Here is a 20,177-nt window from a genome sequence, read left to right on the forward strand (position 1 = left end):
ACACACTCCCCTCATTAGATCATAGGAGAATTTCCCTTAGTAATTTTTCTTTTTCCTTAATTGCTTTCTCTTGCACAGAGGTCAGGCTGGCTCTGCTGGCATTTCATGGTGTAGAAGCAGTCACTGAGGAAAGCACAGATTTGTGCATGTTTTGGTGTCTTTGAAGTGCCATTCTTCCTCCTGCCCATGTCTCACCCCTGAGGAGCTGCCAGAAGAATCCTAGATGGGCACAGATGGACCATCTCAAAGAGTGGCTCTTTGAGGGCAGCCTCCCGCCCTCCCCATGGCTCAGCTGTACCATGGTAGGGAGCCAGGCCATTGTCCCTCTTCCTTCTCCCCTGTTCCAAGAAGCTGACTGAGGAGAAACAATGGTTCTGTGATTATATAAAGCAGTAGCAGGTTCCCAGGTTTTATAGGAAGCTCTCACTAGCCTCTAAGTCAGTCTGTTTTTTTAGCATTATCAGGAGAATGGCAACTGGAAAATGGCTTTATTAGGTGAAATAGGATTTAGAGGAAAATGGGTCTCATGAGATGAAGCTAAAATCAATAGGAGATTGCACTTTATGCTGTGAGTCTTTAAGACTCTGTATGTACTGTGTGATCTAGTTTTGGGTTGGGAGCTTGTCAGGTTTTGTATCCAGAAGTGGCTTTGCGATTAATAAAATATGATTCTTTTTAAAGTGAAATTGCATTTATTATTGGTAAAGGTGGAGCTGTCCTTATGAAGTTGAAGAAATGTTGTAAAAATGTCAGGAAGGATGAAGCTATGGCTGTGTTTTCCTGTGAAGTCATCAAACTGGGTGGTTGGTACAGCGTGTAAGAGAGCAACTGCAATTGTTTGCTTTTGTATTCTTTCAGAAGGGGTAGTTCTGTTAGCAGCAGTGCACTCCACCGAATTGCTAAAGTCTGTGCAGCTCTCTAGCAATAGTTTTTCCTACTGCAGCCCACCACTGAAATGTCTATATGCCTGAAAGTTGTTTTGCTTTTGGCTTTCAGTTACTGTTGGAGGGGTTGCATGTGTGCAAGATTCAGAAATAGCTTTTTCTCAGAAATTTAGGGCAGATAAGTTAACTAGAAATCATCAGAAATTAGGAATATGCATGCCAAAAGTCATTCATCTTCTGCCACCTAGGAATGAATGAATGAAGGACATAGATTCTTATTTAATTGAGAATTCTGAGCTTTCAGTGGCTAGGGGGAAAAAAGAGCTACTTATTTTAAAAGATGAGTATGTTTAATAAAGTGTAGGTGTTCAGAGTATTGGGGAGGCAAAAACAAGCTTTATGGTCAGGTATTTATTTCTCAGCTGTGTCTACAGACCACTCAGACAATCAGCAGAGCAGGTGTCACCCGGTGGACCAAAGCCAGCGGTGCAGAGAAGGAAGAGGAATCCACCCGTTCAGGCCTTCTGGGATTTAGCATCACCTTTGAGTCAGTGCAGACTACTTTTGCTGGGGAAGTGCTGTAAGGGAGATAGGTGGAGACTGGGGATAACATCCATTGTTGGTTCAATTCAGATTGCACCCATCTTATTTCAGATGATGAATGAAGATAATTGATCAGCTTGAGAGCTGAGATTTGGTATCTTTCTAGCATGGGCCTGGAAAAGTGCCTTTGCTTTTTGTGATGAAGGACTATGTGTAAGGTCTTAATTAAAAAGAGAGTTTTCCCTTGTGAAAAGGTGTCTGTAGCTTTTGACCAGTCAAACATTTGCTGTGACTTCATGCTGTTACTACAGATAATGACACATAACCAGACATCTGCCTTAAAGTGACATGTGCTCTGGGAGCTAAAGGGACTGTACGGAAAGCTTCCCAGCATCTTGGTGATACTGCTTCTGTCACCAAAACCTTAATGAGTCATCAGAGATTGTCACTTTTTGGTTATGCCATAAACAAGACCCAGGTTGAATTTTGAAAGTATTAATAACCTTTATAGGAAATTACTGTAAATGTTTCATGTTCTTGCCAGAAAAATTTTCTTCTGATTGTTTCAGTTTGACTCTAGTGCCATTTGTTTTTCTTTCATTCTGGATGAATCATCAAATAGCTGAATGTAGAATTGAATTTGACTGAGGTCAAATTCATTGCTTGTATTGGCAATTAGAATTTCATTTAAATCTGTAGTTCACACTTGTAAGAAGCTGTGGCTTTTGCTCTAGCCTCTTCATTGAGAGACACATTTTGTATCTCCATGCCCATTATTTATGCTGTCATAGGAATTAAACCCAATTAGGATGACACCAATATTCTTTCTCTCATTTTCCTAACCTCTGTTTTATTACCCAGTGGATGCATGCAAACATCCACAGATGGTGTTAACAGGAGGCAGAGAAAACACAAGAGACTTTTCTCTGCAGCCCCTTATGTATTAATTTTTTCCTTCAGGTTTTTTCTATCTAAAGTGATATTTGTTCTGGATATCTTTTGACTTCTGCAATTAGAACAGCTGTTTTTATTGGGCCTTCAGAGAGACCAAGGGGCACTCTGATGGACAGTGACACTCTGAGAAGTCCTTTCATGTGTGCTGTTTCTGACTGAGTGTTGTGAGTGTGCAGCAGTTGGGCAGGATGAGAGGGCATCAGGACAACACAGCAGCATTACTGATGCACCACTTGTTCTCAATGATTTGTGGGTGTGTGAAGGAAATGCTGCTGTTGCAAAGGAATCAGATGAACTCACAGATTTTGAGCACCATTTTTCATCTATGAGAAATTTGGCATAATTATGTGTATTTGTACAATGTGCACGTAACAATAAAAACACTACAGTGAAACTGAGGTGAAGTTTGGGTAATGTTTCAGTCTAGAAGTTTGAAATAAAGACTTTGGCAAGAGTGAAAAAACTATCTGGACAGTCTCTTTAAAATGTCTAAATTTGGCATTTTGGCTTGTTTCCTATAATGCTAAGAATTAAAGATGTGTTATCTTTAGTAAAAAAATGTCAGTAGAATTTTGCATGTGAAATTCAGTAGAAATTTGTTAAAATGTACATGTGAGTTCCCAACAGCATGGAGTTGTATCTTCATTTTCTAAATCTTCAATATGTTGGTTTTGTGACCACCACCACTACTTGGAAATACTCTGTGTATGAATATGGGGACTATTTAGTTCTTTCTGGTCAGGTTACCATGGTTGTTCTCCCTTTTCAGTGCAGTTCCACAGGATACTGATCTTAGTGCTCTAGGTTGCTGACATGAGCTCAACTCAGCCTGTGGAGCAGGTAGTGTCTAAGGGCTTTAAAAATGTCCAACAAAGGTGTGTTATGTTGAAATCAATTTGTGCAACAGCATATACTTGGAAAAAACAATCTAAAAGAGTGGAAAAGGAAAATAGAAAAGAGTGGATTGGATTTTCTTTTTAATAAAGGAGAAAGTGTTACTAGGAGGGATATAACTAAAAATTGTGTGAATTCACACTCATATTCTTAGTATTTAAAAATTATAAGAATGAAAGCCCCAGAAACTTTAGATTATGTTTTAAGACTTTGATGAATGATACATAGACTAATAGAGAAGCAATACTTAATCAGTGTCAAAGAGAAAATGTTATTTGGTCACAGTGTTGCTAAACAGGCTGTAAAAGAAGTGTATGTACAAGTCATTTTTGCTCTCTTAGCAGGTCAAGCAGATCAAAGCTTTCTGAACTACAACTACACAGTCAGGATACAAAACACTTGAAATAAAGCTCATTAAACCACCTGAGTCTCTGCTTCATGGTTAATTTAATGAATATTGAGGATTCTTTTACATCAGTCTGCAGTGCTTGTTGGTTTTGGGGTTGCTGGTTTTTTTAGATCATACCATTTTTTTTGAACAAAATGAGTAGCTGTCAATCTGCAGGTAAATTTTTCATAAGTAGAAACGGACTAAATATATTGGATCTACTGGAATATTTTACTCAGTTCTGCCACGGACAGAACTAGTCAAACTGGTAGGAAACCAGCCCTCTAAACTGATTTTGAGGTGTGTTTTCTCTGTTTATCTAAGCCAAATGGGAAGGGGGCTGGGTTCCTAAGAAGCTGCCATCTGATGTAGAAAGCATAGAATTATTTTTTCCATAATGATGCTACAGAAAAGTATTCCAGGGTCAGAGTGTGTAGTGGGTACGACAAACAGATGCAGAACAGTAAATTAGTGTCACTTTCGGAATAAAACAGTAAAACTTGTTCTGCTTTTCTCTCCATCCTCACAGGTACATGATACTGCAGAGATTCAAAATCAGAAGTAAATCAGCTGGACAATTGCCTCCTGCCTTCCTAAACAGGCAAATATATTAGAAACAGAAGAAGGGGCCTACCTACCTCATTCCTGTGAGTAGCTACAAACATCCCCTCCATCCCTCAAATCAGCATCTGCCAGGTAGTTGTTTTGGAAAGCTGAGCATAAGGATGTGGTGAAGAAAACAAAAATTTTAATTTGTTTTCTTGTTGACAACAATTAAGTGTAGCAAAAAAAAGAAACCAACTAAAATTGGTTTACCAGGCTACCAGCATGCCTATTGCCTGTGGCTGCACAGAGCTGATGGATGATGCATTGTTACTCATGAAATGAACCTTTATCTGTGCTTCCTAAAGCTTGCAAACTGCACAAGCTCCTAAAACCATCCATATCATTGCCAAGTTAAACTGATGCTGCAGTTGATGTGTCACTGCAGAAGCTGTTTGGGGCTTAGTTCTTTGCTTTTGTATTTCTTAGCAGTTCATTCTGTAATAAGGTGGTGTAACCCATTGTGAGGCTTGAACAGAAGATGCCCAGAGTGACCCCCTTGGTCAGGGCAGTGAACAGAACAATGTTTGCTGAATAGCTGCTGTGTAGCTGATACTCACTGCTCTGAACTGCCTTTTCCTTGCTGACTTCTCTGCCCTTTCTCCAGGAAGAAGGTGGGTTTGCTGCTGTGGATGCCTGCCTTGTTTGCTTCACCAAAATGAGTTAGGGCATGCAGGAGAGAAGGGAGACTTTTGCAAGCAGAACCTATCATGGTGAGTTAAGATTTTGTCCCTGCTTTTGCTGTAAGAGTTTCTCAGTGTTGCTACATTGCTTAAACCAAACTATTCACACAGAATTCTCTCTTCCCTGGAAGTATGTTGCACATAACACTTCCTTGGCAGCAGTGCTGGATTGAGAAGTTCTTCCCTACTGTTTTTGCCTCCCCTGCCCCATGACGTCCACAAAAGAGCTTGGGGGGACCTTCAGCAGCAAATTGAATGGAGCTGAAAATAATTACTGTCTACCATGTATTCATGAAAAGTATGAGAAGCTGTGGTCTGTAGCTTTGATTTGGAACCACAGCATCTGTCTTGAACATTATCCTAAAATTAAGTACATGTGAACTGTATTTTTAATTTTGAATTGCTAAATGCCCTCTAAAATACCTCATACAAATACTCATAGAGATTAATTCTGCGTGACTATAGATTAAGTTTTCAGTCATTGTTCACTGTGTTTGTGAAGGAGTCCCAGGAGTACAGTCCCAGTCCATAGCAGCGCAGCATGGACATTATCTGCCCTGGTATCATCATTTAATGGATTTGTTTCTAATTTTGAAGCTTAACCTTAGGTTGAAATTCATTGCAAAGAACTTTCTGAACAGTAATAGGGAGTAATGAAACATAGTTTGTTATAGAAGCATTGCCCTTCTCCCTCCTTCTCCTGGTGATAATTCTGTCTCATGTCTTGCCTTCTTTTTTACCTTCATTTCTCCAGGTTTTCCCAGCCTCCCACTTTTGTGTTATCTCAGTTTTCACATCATCTCAGTACCTTGTACAGATATGTCAGGTCAAGCTTCTGGGCAGAGAGTTCCCACATACTGCACTCAGATAGCCTAAGCACTTGTGTTTCTACAAATGTGACAATTTTGAATTAATTCAGGATTAATTTAAACAAAAACAAATGCAATATCTTCTGGAAATATCTTCTACTTTCAAGAAAACCTTCATACCAAATATGTGTAAACAGACTGGATCATGTGTGGATAAGCAAAAAAGCAAAGTTAGAATTCACAAATCTTTCTTTCCTACTTTCAAGCATGAATTTCTCCAGTTCCTGTGTTGTTTTGGGGGCACATTTTTTTTGTTGTTGTTTTTATTTGTTTTGGTTTTGGGTTGTTTTCCTGTGTTTTTGGGTTTGTTTTGTTTGGTTTGGTTTTTTGTTTTGTTTTTTTTTTTTTTTGTCTCTGACTGCCAGAGATCTCTGCTTGAACATAGTTTCCATGTCTGTCTCTGCATGAACATAGATTCTTTGTCTCTTCCTTTCAAAAGTGGGACTTGATGGTCCAGACTGTCTCAAGGCTCTTGAACTATTGCTGAGCTCATCAGTTCTCTCTATAGCTGATGCACAAATTCTTTCCAAGCTCCACCCTCCTCTGTGCATACTGGATTTAATTTAAGCTTTTGAGGATTAAGTATGGTATTAGGAAAACCTTTGGGATTTTTGCTGAGAATTGTATGAGTATCCATTTTGATCATGGAGAAGCAGCAGTATCCATGTGTTGAATATAGGATTTTTCCTTTGGAACCACTGTCTCTTCAGAAGTCCTTGTGAGTTTGGACACTGCACTCAGCATCTGCGAGTCCCTGTCTTTCTGCTTGGGTGTCAGACTACTTTGATTTGTCCTTGCCAGATCACCAGCACTGAGCAGATTGCATTGCTCTCTTCTGCTGGGACAAAGTCAATCCATGTTAATGGCTTCTTTAATCTTTTAAAAGTGATTATTTTATTTGGGGCAGTGGCTCCAGCCAATTCCATTCTCTTGCTAGGGATATAGTGAAATAGAGATAAGCAGTGCCTGCATAAGACAAGTCAGACTCTAATCTTGCTCATTTTGTACCTAATTTAACTGAAAAGAAAGTTCTGAACTTGGCTCTCAGAAGTCATAACATTGCATGGCTTATGTGGTTTACCTTCTCCAACCTTGATTTCAGGTAATACTGGTTAGCCCTCAATATAGTATTAACTCTTATGTATCTAATCTAAACCAAATTTATGCAATGTATCTTGTTTGTGCATCTGAATTGTCTAATTCTACTTATATTTCTGTTGGATTTGGGTTTTTAAGGTCCAGAAGAGGGAAAAATTAGAGTAGACCAAGGGTCCAAAAGAGGGAAAAATTTGAGTAGACCAAGGAACCTGCAGACTTGAAAAGAGAGGAGGAAATTCAATTGTCTATTATTCCACCATGCATAAGTTTTTTTAAATGGTATAAGTCCCTTTTAAGCTATTAATTGTTTCTGTAAAAATAGATCCTTCTTGGATATTTCTTCTACCAGCTTCACAGAACTTATTTCTCTGTGTGTCCCCTGATGCCCTGGTTTAGATGGCTAAATTGTCAAGTCACAGGTGCTGTTTGTTGCTGTCTTGAGTTGTAGGAGCCCTTCAGGCCCTACTGAGCTCAGTGTCTACTTGAGCAAGGTGGTGTTCTGGCCTGTAAATAAGCCCAAGTGTCTCTCATCCTTCCTCTCACAGCTCCTCTTTTGCAAAGGAATTTCCAGGTTCTAGTTTGTGTTACACATCTGCATCAAGCAGCTGCTTTTTCCAGCAAGGCTGGGGACAGCATCACCCAAAGCACAACAAATTCCTGCCTACGAGTTGTTAGGAAACTGCCTTCTTTGGGATGTAGGCCATGTCCCAGAACTCTCCTGTAGTGAGGAGGTGGTTATCACTTTTAATTTTCTGATGGAGTTACTATAACTTGTAGTCAGAGTGATAAGACACAAATGTTATTCCATTTTATTTAAGTTCCATCTTGGTGGTTGCTGTGGTAGTATTTTTACAGAAGTCTATAGAAGCTTATTATAGAGCAGTGGCATTTGGTTTTACAAGTAATTGGGACACATTACCTGCCACTACAGACAGCTTACTCTTGAATTCATCATTTGGCAGTTACTGTACATTTTAGGCTGATTTAAGATGATGTACCATTTGATTATAGTCTGAATTTCAATATTGAATTTGCCCTAGGAATCCTCATTAAGATACAATTAATAAAGACTAACTACTGCATTAGGATACTTGGGCAGCTCTGCCTAACGTGGGTGGAAGTAGAACTGTGTTGTAATTACAGACAATGCTCTGTCATTTTCAGATTTAATTTCTGGTTGGATTGGTTATTTTAATAACTGTCTATTATCAGACAGTTATATTACATAATAGCAACAATATTGTTATGGCATGAGGTACCTACTGTGAGTGCAAACATGGAGATGTAGGAAACATAAACATTCCAGTTAGTGCTCTTCTACATGCCTATACAGCTTTCATCACTTATTTTGTCAGTGTGAACTAAACTCATTTACTCAGTTCTCATGAAATCAAAATACTTTTGCTGTACTTTAGAAGTAGAGTAAAATACTTCTAAGTCCTATTCCACAGTGAGAAATTAGATTCATTCTCTTTTGCACAAACTGTTTAAATCCTGTTTTTTATCACTGAATCCATGTCTCTAAAGCACAGACTTCACAGAGCCTTTCTGGCTAGTGTATTTTTTCTCTTAGCCTGTACTGTCCAAGGTAGTTTCTCATGGAATTTCAGGAAATTTTTGTTTGTCCTGAAGATTTCTTTTTCACAGTAAACCTATTTTTCTGAGGTAGGTAGTTCTAGACCTGGGTGAAAAGAATTAAATTTATCCCTTAAAAAATATTCTCACTGGACAATCTAGCCATCAGGATATAATTTAATTTAATGATATGGACTGCTTCAGTTCAGAGCAAGATCCTGTCATTCTACAGAAATATATCTTAATCTAACAATCTTAATCCATGAAAATTACCAATATAGAGCAGTAAAGGATACAGTTTAAGTATTTGATACTTTGAGAGTATTTATAGACTCATTTTATAGTTATTTAGCATGAAGTCCATGGGAATTTCTATTTCATTGGATTTGCTGTTAATAATATGATGTGCATATTAGCATGGTGACTGCAGACAAAAATAGACAGTGGCTGCATGATGAAAGCATGATCTTTGTCTCTCTTGAGCTATTACTATTTTAGATAAGGTGATTAGAAACTCTCTAATTTCTAATGTGTTAAACCTTTAAAATCAGAATGGTTTAAAATAAATATGTCCATCTGTTCTAGATGCTGCAGGGGTTCTGTAGTAGAGTTTAAGCATTGCCCAACTGAATTATGGCCCAGCCTAAGTTCATTCAGAATCATATTTATCATTAAATTCATGTGGTTTTGAATTACCTCTCCTGCAAAGCCAGAAAGGATTTCAGTAAATTAGACAAAAGCTATCCATACCTGATCTCTCAGTATTTTTAATGTATATAAGGGCAGAGAGCACATGGCTGGAGAAGCTGGCACTGTTTGTATTGCTAAAAGAAGAAAGAGGCAGTTCATAGGGAAGACGAGGAATACCTTGTTTCCAAGTAAGTCATCTCCTCTCACATTTCTTTTGAGCTACCTCTGTCTATTTAAAGCATGAAAAACTGACATCATTTGTTTCACAAAGATGTTTAAAATCTTTGGAAACTTTACCCAGAGAGAATAAAGTTTTGAGTAACTAAAATAAGTTACAGCGTAAATTAGACCAGCAAGATTCTAAAAGCATCTCTTCATGGAGCAGTTAATTCTTTACAGAGGGACTAGAGGAGCCTTAACACTCTTATAAGCTGAAAGGACATTTGGCAAATAGTATATTTCAAGGCTGAAAAGGGTCAAACAAACACTGTGGTGAAGTTCCAGATACTTATTTCCTGGTCATATTTTGCTAAATTTGAAACTGAGTCTACATCCTTTGCAAAATGTGTACTGCATGTAATTATATTCCAAATATTGTTTCACTGGAGGCTATGAGATTTGACTGTTTAATTTGTGTTATTTATTATTGCTATGTTACAAAAATGAATTGTGCTCTGCTGGTATAATAAACGACCAAATGTCTTATCAAATGGGCAGGGATGAAAAGGATGTCTTATTAAAATGTCTTGGTTGAAAAGTTCTGTGAGTAATTGGATAAATTTTTATGGTGAGGTATTTTTTGTTTTGCTGAGGGAATGATCTTTCCCTTTATGCAGAAATTAAGAGAGATTTACATTCTTTTCAGCAATTGTTAACATAGATTTTACTGCATACAAGAAATCATTTTAATATTTTTTTCATTGATTCTGAAAGCATCTGCTGGTTTGCTCAATACTACGATGAGACCATTAGATGCAATTTTCATTCTTGTGACAATTAAAGCATCACTGAGAGCAGGTGCCCCCCAAGAGGAAGCCAGTCATCTCTTTTGGGAAAGTTTGGCTGGTGGAGAAAAAAAATGCCTGAAATTAGCACAGTACTTCTTTTTTACACTGTTTGACAGAAGTGCATACACGTGTCTGGGCTCACTCTGGGATGTGCTGGGGGCTGCACAAGTTTAGGGTATTAAAGGACAGAAATCCAAAGAAAATGATGCTTCCTTCTCTCTGCTGCTTGCAGAACAATTTCCTGCCAAGCTGATAGGATTTCCCAAATAAATTTTCTACACATGGAGCTGGTTTATTCATTCATGAATTCATAGATATTAAGTGTGCCTTGAAGCATGCTGATCCTTGTGTGTTAACCAAAAGTAGATAGATGGGTCAAGATAACACTGAAGAGATTGGCACCTTCAGCATTGAGATCTGCCTTCTATTTCTGAAAAATATTGGAGCTATTGTCGCTTTTTGATGAGAAGGCAGGCGACCTGGTTTTAAGATACAGCACGGCGACTCGGCCTTTTTTGGGTTACTTGGTTTACTGATATGCACAGACACTAATGTGGTGGATGGTTAAATGGCGTTTATTATCTCATTTTGTGAGGTTAAATAGTTAAGGGGGCTTTACTACGTTAAAAGGGGACGGTGGGTCTGGTTAGGGTTAGTAAGGAGTGGAAAACTACTGGAGTTAGGAGGGGCTGCATGCTTCAGGGGTGATTGATCACTTATAGCAGGAAGAGGGGGGAAGGGTCTTGCTTTCCGTCACATCTTGAGATTTTCCGTTCGCCTGTCCCTATCTACCACAAGCTATTTATAAATTTGGAAGGTCACAGGACTGTATGTAGTTTATCATGCTTATGCTTGTTAGTTCAGCTTCTGATGTACTATTGTAATTAACTTTATTCCTAGCTTTCACAATCACAAGACTGTTTTTCTATTTTTAAGGCTTTCTGCAAGAATACTGGATATTTTATCTTCACTGAAGCGCTGTGGCACATTGCAAATGATGTATAAAGCTTTAGTGTTTCTCTTTATTTCTCTTCAGAGTACATGGTATATACATTGTGCTGTTTGACATCATAGCCAGCTTAGCAATGCCCAGGAGAAAGTTTCCAAGGCCTAGAAGGGGGAGTAAAAGTACTATAAAAGCTAAACCCCAAATTTCATCTTTATGCCTCTACCTAAAATGAGCAGGGACTGGGAAAGTTTTCAGTCGTTTTTTGAGGCTGTTTAAAATGCAGATGCAGGAGGAGGAACAAGACTACAGTCCTCCCTGCTCTTCCTTAGCACATCAGCACTCTTTAGAGCAATACATGCTGTCCATTTTTCCTCCTCAGCCAGGGCATGGTGAGTCTGTTGACCTGTCTACAGTCTTTCCATTGCAAACATTCCTTCACTGCTGCTGTTCCATGTTAGCAAGACAAAGTGTTGTAGTTCCAGGTATTTTCTCAGCCAGGTTTCTCCTGTAAGAAACCTGATACACTACAGCTTCAGTCCTTACCTTTTTGTTTCCACATGGAAAAAAAGGCCCTTGCTGAAGTCTTTGGTCTCATAGATGTGTGTGCCTTCATCTCAGTGTTTAACAGGTGGATTAGTTCATGGAAAGAACTGAGAACAATGTGAGCTAATCTGTCCCTTAGTAAGTGCTTGCAGTGGTTTGTAGAATGCCTGATAGGACAGGAAGATTTCCAAGGTCAGCTTGCTGGAGAGACATTCTATTAAGTGTTTGACTTTCTAAAGGTAAAGTATTATGGGAACATTTACTGCTTATCTCTAAGTAGCAATTGCAATTATAATATAAATTCTCTGAATGTCTTTCTGTTTGAGAGCTTAAATTCTATAATTTGAATTACAGAGAAGGTATAAAGCCAGATTTTCAACCTCCTGCTGGAGATGGTTTGTATAACTTCGGGCCATTTGGCTGTGGCTTTACTTCAGGAGACTGACAGTCTAATTTAATCAAGCAGATGTGGGTTTGTATATGTGGAGTAGATATTCAGTCACATAAGTTGTGAAAAAATTCACAGGTCAGATTCAGGACTGTTTGAAGTTGCCCAAGAAGTTATTTGCAACAAAATTTCTTTTGGATGAAATCTATTTATGGAAGTGGTGGTTTTTTTTTCCTTCCTTTTATTTAAAGTCTCCAATCTATAGAGATCATCATCACAGAAAACATTGTTATACATAAGAAAATAGTAGTTGCTGTGTAAAGTTTCTGAGTTGCATATATTACAATGCACATAAGCATAAGATCAATTTCTATATTAATTAAAACACAAATACTAGTGGCATGAGTTTAGTTCTGATCCAAGCTTAAATATTTGACTGTTTGATGGTGGTGACCTTCTTTTCTTGACATACCACTTTTACTTTGAAGCTACTGCTTGAAAAATCAAATTATTATCAACTGGGTAAAGTTCAGCTTGTACCATTTTACATTTTAAGTATCATGAACTCCCCATAGATAGTTTACTTTTCAGTGTGTACTGACTGCAGCTCCAAGAAATGAGCTCGTTCTGTCTGTCATGAAATGGAGAACGCTGCTGGGTAATTGACTGCTTCAGCAAATGGAAAAGCAGGAGGTTTTTCCCAAACATTTGTACATAAGAGAAAAGCTGACTCAAGTGAGTCAATATTGTGTGTCTGCTGGTTTTGGCTGGGCTAGAGTTAATTTTTTTTCATACTGCCTGGTATGGGGCTGTGTTTTGGATTCGTACTGAACACAGGGTTGATGATACAGAGATGTTTCTGTCATTGCTGAGTGGGGCTCACACTGAGCCAAGGCCCTTCCTGCTTTTCCTACTTCTAGGCTGGGGAGGGATCTAGGGGTGCACAGGAGGTTGTGACGAGACACAGCCAGGACAGGTGACCCCCACTGACCACAGGGATGTTCCAGAGTCTGTGATATCATGCCCGGTATATGAAGTGGGGGAAGAAGGAGGAAGGGGGGACATTTGGAGAGATGGTGTTTGTCTCCCCCAGCCACCATTCTGTGTGCTGAGGCCCTGCCCTCCTGGGGATGGCTGAACACCTGCCCAACCATGGGAAGCACTGAATTGATTCTTTGTTTTGCTTTGCTCTCCCAGCTAAACGATCTTCATCTCAACCCAGGAGTTTTCCAGCTTTTACCTTTACCAGTTCTCATCCTGGTGCTGCTGGAGGGGCTGAGCTGCTGCCTGGGGTTAAACACAGCAGCACACATTGCCTGTCTGGCAGACTGACTGATTTAGTGCAAAGTGACTGACATCAAAAATAAAGCCATCATTTTTTCAAATAGGTTTCTGCAAAGCTAAGCAGAGGAAATGGGAGTTCTGCTTCTTGCACTGTGGTTGGTCACTCCTTAAGCCACCAATTTGAAAAGCTCATATAGTTGGGTTTTTTGCAGGTGATGGAAGAACATGGTTTCAAGCAAACTCTTTTTAGTTGTTCTTTTTTTTCCTTGGTTGTTTTTTTTTGTTTTTTTTTTTTTTTTTTTTTTTTTTTTTTTTTTGCTTTGGGGGGCTTGAGAGGTTCAGTTTGTTTTTGGGGGTTTTGTTTCACTTGTTTGGTTTTGGTGGGGTTTGTTGGGTTTTTTAAAAATTCCTTTTGTGTGGTTTATAGTTTTGTCTGTCTGTTGAGCATCTGTCTTCCAAACACTTCTGATCTGTTGTTGTGGGACCATCTCCCTGCATCAAATCGTAATTTTATCTTTCCCTCCCTCCCACACAGCCATTTCTGTTTCATATAAAGCCTAAATGAACTTAAAGATCTTCATTGAAATTGTTCCTGTTCCACATCCACAACTTTTTATTCTGAACTAACAGTAACAGAATTCTCTCTTTCCTCCTTGCATTTCTGGCTATTAAGCAGCCCTGCTAGTCAGGCAGAGCCATTTTCTGCTATGAGTTTTTGAATAATTTCTAATAAATTGACAGTGGGTATTGTCCAAAGTGCTGAAACATTTGTTTCTAAAAATAATCAACAACAACTCCCAGTCAGCTCTGCTATGCATCTGGCTTCTGATCAGCAGCAAAGCAGAGGAGTTTGATCAATGTCTTTAAAATTAAAAAAAAAAAAAAAGTATGAAAGAGAATAGTTTTTTGGATAGCTTAAAGGATTTTTTTTTAATGTATCTGTCAAATTTCCAGGGCTTTTATGACAAAATTCAGGGGAAAATACAAGTTTTTCTGAAATACTTTCAGAATCCAATTTCAGATGTTAAAAAAATATAAAAATATTTTTCTCTGCAGCAGATTAAATTGAAAGATATTTCTATGCTGAAGCTTGCAGTAAGCTCTACAAATATGTCCAAATTCCTTAAAGTGAGGTTGTCATCACGTTTGTCAGCTAAGGCTCAAGGAGACTGCAAATTCTTTTGTATTTTCCTCTCTTTTTCCTGTCTGGGAGTTCATGATGAGCTGTTTGTTTCAGAAGAGATTGTTCTTCATTTAGTTTACAGGTGCTCTTTTCATATGTGAATTTCGTACATAAGTTAAAAAAACGCAGGCACTGGGGTTTTTTGGGTTTTTTTTTGTTTGTTTTTTTGTTTTTTTTTTTTTTAGTTGTTGCCTGTAGACATTAATATTCTGTGTGGTGAAGGGTTTTATTCCCCCACCCCCTGGCTCTATTTTGCAATCAATAGCCTTTTCCATATGTTTTTTCCTGGCATTATGAATTTCCTAGTTTGTACAGTGCTATTTAATTCCATGTCCTGCTTTTCCATAGAATGCAATAATAGATGATGACGACAGTGGCAATTAGAACTAATGGGCTACTTCTTAGAGATGCTGAATATCCATTAATCCTGTTGAACTTGGTCAGGAATTAGGCTATTTTAACATCAAACTTGGAATATCTGTTAGCTGCTGTTGCTTTTTTTGTGTGTACAATTCTGGTGCATGTTTCCTTATAACACTTCCCCTGATTAATCAGCTTTCAGTTTTCCTTGTTCAGCCTGAGTATTTCCTATTAATAATTAGTTTTCATATTGTCTGAATTACAGGAAAAATCATAACTGTAGAGGTAGTTATGGCTTATTTATGGAGAAAACTAAGTCTGTGTTACTAAATTGATTTGACTAAATGAAAAAACTGTTTAGGGCAGTTTTTTAAAAATTTTGATGAACAACCATTCTTAATACTAGATAATTTCACGTTCATTTCACTGACTTTCCTATTGCAGGACTTTTCAATTACTTACGTAGTCTAAGTGAAACACTCAGTTGCTATACTTATAAATCTTCAAAATGTTGTTAAATGAATCATTCTAGATGCCATGTCTCAAATCTTTATTTCCTCGTTTGTATCTCTAGCTGTTTTGAAATCTTGGAGATGATATTAAATGATACAGTTTTTTTAGGATGAAAAGGAATTAAGTCTTCCATTCTCCTTAGTTTAATTTTCTAAACTAAATGCAGTAACAGAGGAACATCATGTTTCACAGAAATAAGGGTGGGAGTCTCAGGGTTGGGGGGAAATTACCCAGTTCTATTTTGCTGCATGGTGTGTGTGTGTGTTCTTCCCTGCTGGAGCTCATTTAGCTCAGCACACACCAAGCTGATATTCCAGCTTCTGCTGAATTCCAGCACATTACACAAATGCCTGCTCATAGCTTGCTATTCTTTCTAACTTATGCGCACCTAAGGACTTACAAGGACCTGCTTTTTGTACATAATCTGAATTTCAGAAGTTCAATCCTGCTGCTATTTTTAGGGTACTTGTAAGAGAGAGAACTTTCTCATCAGACTGTCACTGAAGCTGTGGGATGAACTAATTGAGAGGATCAGTATTTTTAAGAGGAATGTGGAAAAATCACCAGTATGTGTTTTGCCTTGATGTGAAGAACAATGTCACGTGCAGAGTAACAGACAGTCAAGCCTTGTGTTTAAAACAGCAGCTGAATTATCTCCATAAAGACATGAATGCACTGCAGACTCCATTTTTAAAGACTATACTGAACCCTTAATCGCTGACCGTGCACTTGACATACAATTAAGCATTTGAGCTTTTCTCTAATCTCTGTGTACAGGAAGATAAAGGATGCTTGGAGACTTGTATCAGACTATTTATACAGAGCTCATACTGCTAACACTTTTGATGTCCTTTAAGCTTCTGCCATCATATTCCTGTCAGCTCAATCCACTGCACACATTTTCTGAGTCAAACTGGCAAAAGCTGGGAAGGGGAGAAATGTGTTCACATGCATGAACACTGGTCACAGTAAGACTTTTCTAGCAGAAGGTGAAATCCTTTCCTTCATCAGTAACTTGTGACAGACTCCACAGACTTAAGCCATAGATAAAGCAATAGGTGTTTCTCATGTAGTGATTATAAAGAGATTTCAAATGATGAAGGTTCAGAAAAAAAAAACAAACAAAACAAAAACAACAGCTGAGTCTGTGCCAGCACTTCACACTGTGCTCAAGAACTTGTCTTTGGAAAGTTAGATCATTGAGGTGCTGCCTTACTCTGGGGAATGACAACTGTCACAGATCTGCAAGAGCATGAAACATCAGCTAGTCATGAATCTTCTGTAGCTGAGCTGTAGACAGATGCTGTGTGTCAAATTTTGTATCCTTGCCCCCATAGTTTTCAACACAGACATCTGCAGGACACAGATAGACACAGTTCCACAGCCATTTCTTTGGTACTTGTCCTTTGTCTTTAAGAAGACCAGTACCAATAGTGGCCATCTTTATCATGGAAACCCCTTCCTGATGGTGGTCTTGTTATTATTTCTTGAATGTTATTGCTTCCCTATTAGAGATATCTTTTCCCTCATATGTTGCTTGAGCTAAATAAATTATTGCAAAGAACCAATGAGCAGTGGGCAAGACCTTGTACTGAATGTAGAACTTGCACTGAAGAAGTCAAGTCTTGACAGAATCTAAGCACAAAGGTGATGTTACAGAAGGTGATGATTTATGTTTGGACTTACTTCATGTTCGTGCATGTAACAAAAATAATGGAAACAAGCACACACTTGAGATGTGCTCACGCCTGGGGAGATGCTGATCCACATTCAACAGAGTATTAGCAGAGGTTTTCAGCACTGTGCAGCTGATCCTAAGCTGCTGAGAAAATTGTAGGAAGTGAGTCCTATGTCAGAAGCAGAAGTGGTAAATGGAACCCCTTTTGAGTTCAGAACAAGCAGTGCATGAGAGTCTTGGGCGAGAATTGAGGTATTTCTAGAAACTAAGTGGAGGAAGCTTCTTCAGCTCTTTGTTAGTGACTGCTTTGAAATGTCAGATTAAAAAAGGGGAAAATGAGAGTTAATGTGGATATGCATTATTAACAAAGAACATCTCTGATCTCTGGCCTCAGCTGATTCTGTCTCAGGCTCTTACCTTCAAAAGACCTGTTGGAGATGGAGTTCTTTGGTTTGCAATACGTATGTAGCATCTTCAGTCTGCGTTTCATTTTCTTTGCTAACTTCACACAGAAGCTGTTACAGGGACCATGCAAAGGCAAAAGGATAAATTCAAATTTTGTGCTCAGAATGATGAAAGAATTGCAATTGAAATTCCATCCTGAACCTTTTCATATCATGATAATTTTATTCTGAGCTTTTACATCTTTGTGTAGTTTGTCACAGACCAAGTTGGGGTCATATACGGAGAATTCTTCAGTTTTTTGGCTCACTATACAGGGGAATACAGCAGAGTAAGCAGTATTTAGGGTTGATCTTAAACTGCTGAAGCTCCAATACATGTGTGAGGAAGGCTGAAAAGGCTGAGCTATTTGCATGTCCTTGTGCCCTGATCATTACAGTATCCAGGGTAATATTTTAGATAACTTATTTACAACTGCAAGCTAAATGGAATAATTTTTATTTTCATTTAAATGGTAAGTTGTGATATAATTTTAATAAAATTTACTGCAAGCACATAAGTTGAGTCCTCTTTCAACAGAAAAAGTGGGCTGAGTGTTGGAAAGTGTTTATTACTCTGTGTAGCAGAAGTGTTGAACAAAGCTATAAAAATGTTTTGATCATTGTTTGTTAATATGTGTTGAAAAAAAAATGGAATATACTTTGTTTGTTTATTTCCAGGGTAATGATCTCCTTAGCAGAAGCATCATCATTCAGTTTTGGATCAGGGCTGGATATCAGAGTTTTTAGTTATTTCCCAAAGCTAAGAGGAGTTTCCTAGTGTACATATTTCAGTTTGTTAATATCGTATAGCTGGAAATGTGGAGGCATATTCACATTTGATGATTATTTCTATCCCCTGCAGTCCAAGTACCCTTGAAAGTGTTAAGAGTTATTAAAAGTTGCTTCTTTAAGTTTAGGTTTTTACAGTTATTTTTATGTTCCCTGAGGGTGATAAAGAAAGGGTCACAGGCAAATGTGGTTTGACTGAATTTCCTTTGCAATATATGAAAGTAAGCTTTTTGTGCTGTTATGAACTTTGAAATAATCTGCTTCAGTGTGAGGGTATCTGTGGTGTGCTACATCCATAAGTGAGTTCCAATGAAGAATTGAAGATAATACTTCGGTCTTATTTTTGGTTTTTGCATGAAAATATGTCATGGTGAAGGAAAAAAAAGGTAGGACTCTTATTAACTCCTGTATGTTAGTTCACATGCACCTGAGTTAGAGCTGGGTAAGTTAACATTTGTTAATTGAAGTACTTAACTCATGTTACAGTTGAGCTGTCACACAGACAACTGGGAGTTTTTGCATAGGAACTATTATCTACTGAGATTTGGTTACTTGTGTATGTATTTTAGGAAATAGCAAGAAATAATATTAAGTTCTATTTTCATATCCTAATTCTCAAAAATACATAAAAACTGTGGACCTTGTTATAGTTTTGCCTGTTTTAAAAGCATTATCAGAAGGAATGTTTTACATCATAAAAAGATTTGGGCTGATTTTGGTGGAGCTGGGTCCAGTTACAACTGTACGAGTTTTGTGAATGGGTTAAAAAACCAGAAACAATAAAACTGATTGTAAATGCCTTTTAGAATGATAATGTGAAGCTTATAGTAATTGGATTATATATTTGCAAACAGCAGAATTTATTCTTAGGAGATAGTAGTAGATTATATGGAAAGGGAACTGCTGTATCTTTTAAAAATAAATAGACCCCATGAAATGGTGTTTCCTTCTTTCTTTGTGTGCTCATCTGTTAATTTTCATCAAAAAGAGTGGCTATCCTGCTTGAGTCTTCTCCTGGGTATCTCTTCATTAGTTCATTGCTTATGGAAGCTTATGAGAAGAGAACTTTCAAAGCTGTATTTGATGAGTCTTAGGACAAAGAAGTCTTAAAAGAAATTCCAAGTGCAAGTTGCCATTTTCATGTAGGAAAGCCATAAGGATATTTTTGTACATTCATAATTCTTTTTTTATTAATTGTCTGGGTTGTGCCCAAGAATTTTGCATTCTTAATGCAAATTATTGTATGTGGTAATTTATCTGTATTAAGAGAAGAATTCATTAGGCTTCTAAGGTCAAAGGTAAAGGCTATTTTGGCAGTTATTATTATTCAAACAGCAGAAGTGTAATTGATTAATATACTACTATTATCTTTTTCTTCCAGATTTCTCAGGGGACAAAATTTTGCTTATTCATACCTTCTACTGTGGCAAAAATGGATTCTTTTCCTCACCAAAAACCAGCAGCATAACACCCATCCAACACCTGCCTCAAGGAACTCTTATTTAAAGTCTATTGTAAGTCAAATGAACCACTTGATATTGGTAGCTTTAATCAGCGGTGTGTGTCTATTTACAGCTCCGGACCAGCAGCCTTCCCCGGAGCGCTAATCTGAGCAGGGCGGCTTTGCTGCAGCTGCTCGTGGTTCTTGAGAGGCAGCACAGGCGGCGGCAGGGCTTGGGCTGAGCCCGCGGCTTCGGTGTCGCCTGGGTGTCACCCGCGTGTCCCCTCAGGGCCGGGTTTGGGTTGAGCCGCCGCCTGCCCGCTGATCCCGTGTCCCCTCAGGGCCGGGTGTGGGCAGGACCTGGGCCGAGCCCGCTGCTCCCGTGTCCCCCGCGTGTCCCCTCAGGGCCGGGTGTGGG

At 38.4% G+C, this 20,177-nt stretch overlaps 1 protein-coding gene and 1 long non-coding RNA gene across 2 annotated transcripts in view; one reads left to right on the forward strand and one right to left on the reverse strand.

Moving 5' to 3' along the window:
• Positions 1 to 1,331: 1,331 nt before the first annotated feature.
• LOC128813292 (uncharacterized) lies at positions 1,332 to 19,810 on the reverse strand. The gene is made up of 4 exons (XR_008438990.1): positions 19,734 to 19,810; positions 17,504 to 17,601; positions 4,302 to 4,376; positions 1,332 to 1,462 (listed from the first exon to the last, which is right to left on the reverse strand). It is a non-coding gene; the product is annotated as an uncharacterized LOC128813292 (long non-coding RNA).
• OTUD7A (OTU deubiquitinase 7A) overlaps positions 19,745 to 20,177 on the forward strand; it is a 42,670-nt gene continuing 42,237 nt past the window's right edge. The window contains exon 1 of the mRNA XM_053988280.1: positions 19,745 to 19,832. The gene's annotated coding sequence lies outside the window, so the exon portion shown is untranslated. The remainder of the gene's footprint in view (positions 19,833 to 20,177) is intronic.

This window comes from Vidua macroura, chromosome 12 (assembly GCF_024509145.1).
Source record: "Vidua macroura isolate BioBank_ID:100142 chromosome 12, ASM2450914v1, whole genome shotgun sequence".
Lineage (NCBI taxonomy): Eukaryota > Metazoa > Chordata > Aves > Passeriformes > Viduidae > Vidua > Vidua macroura.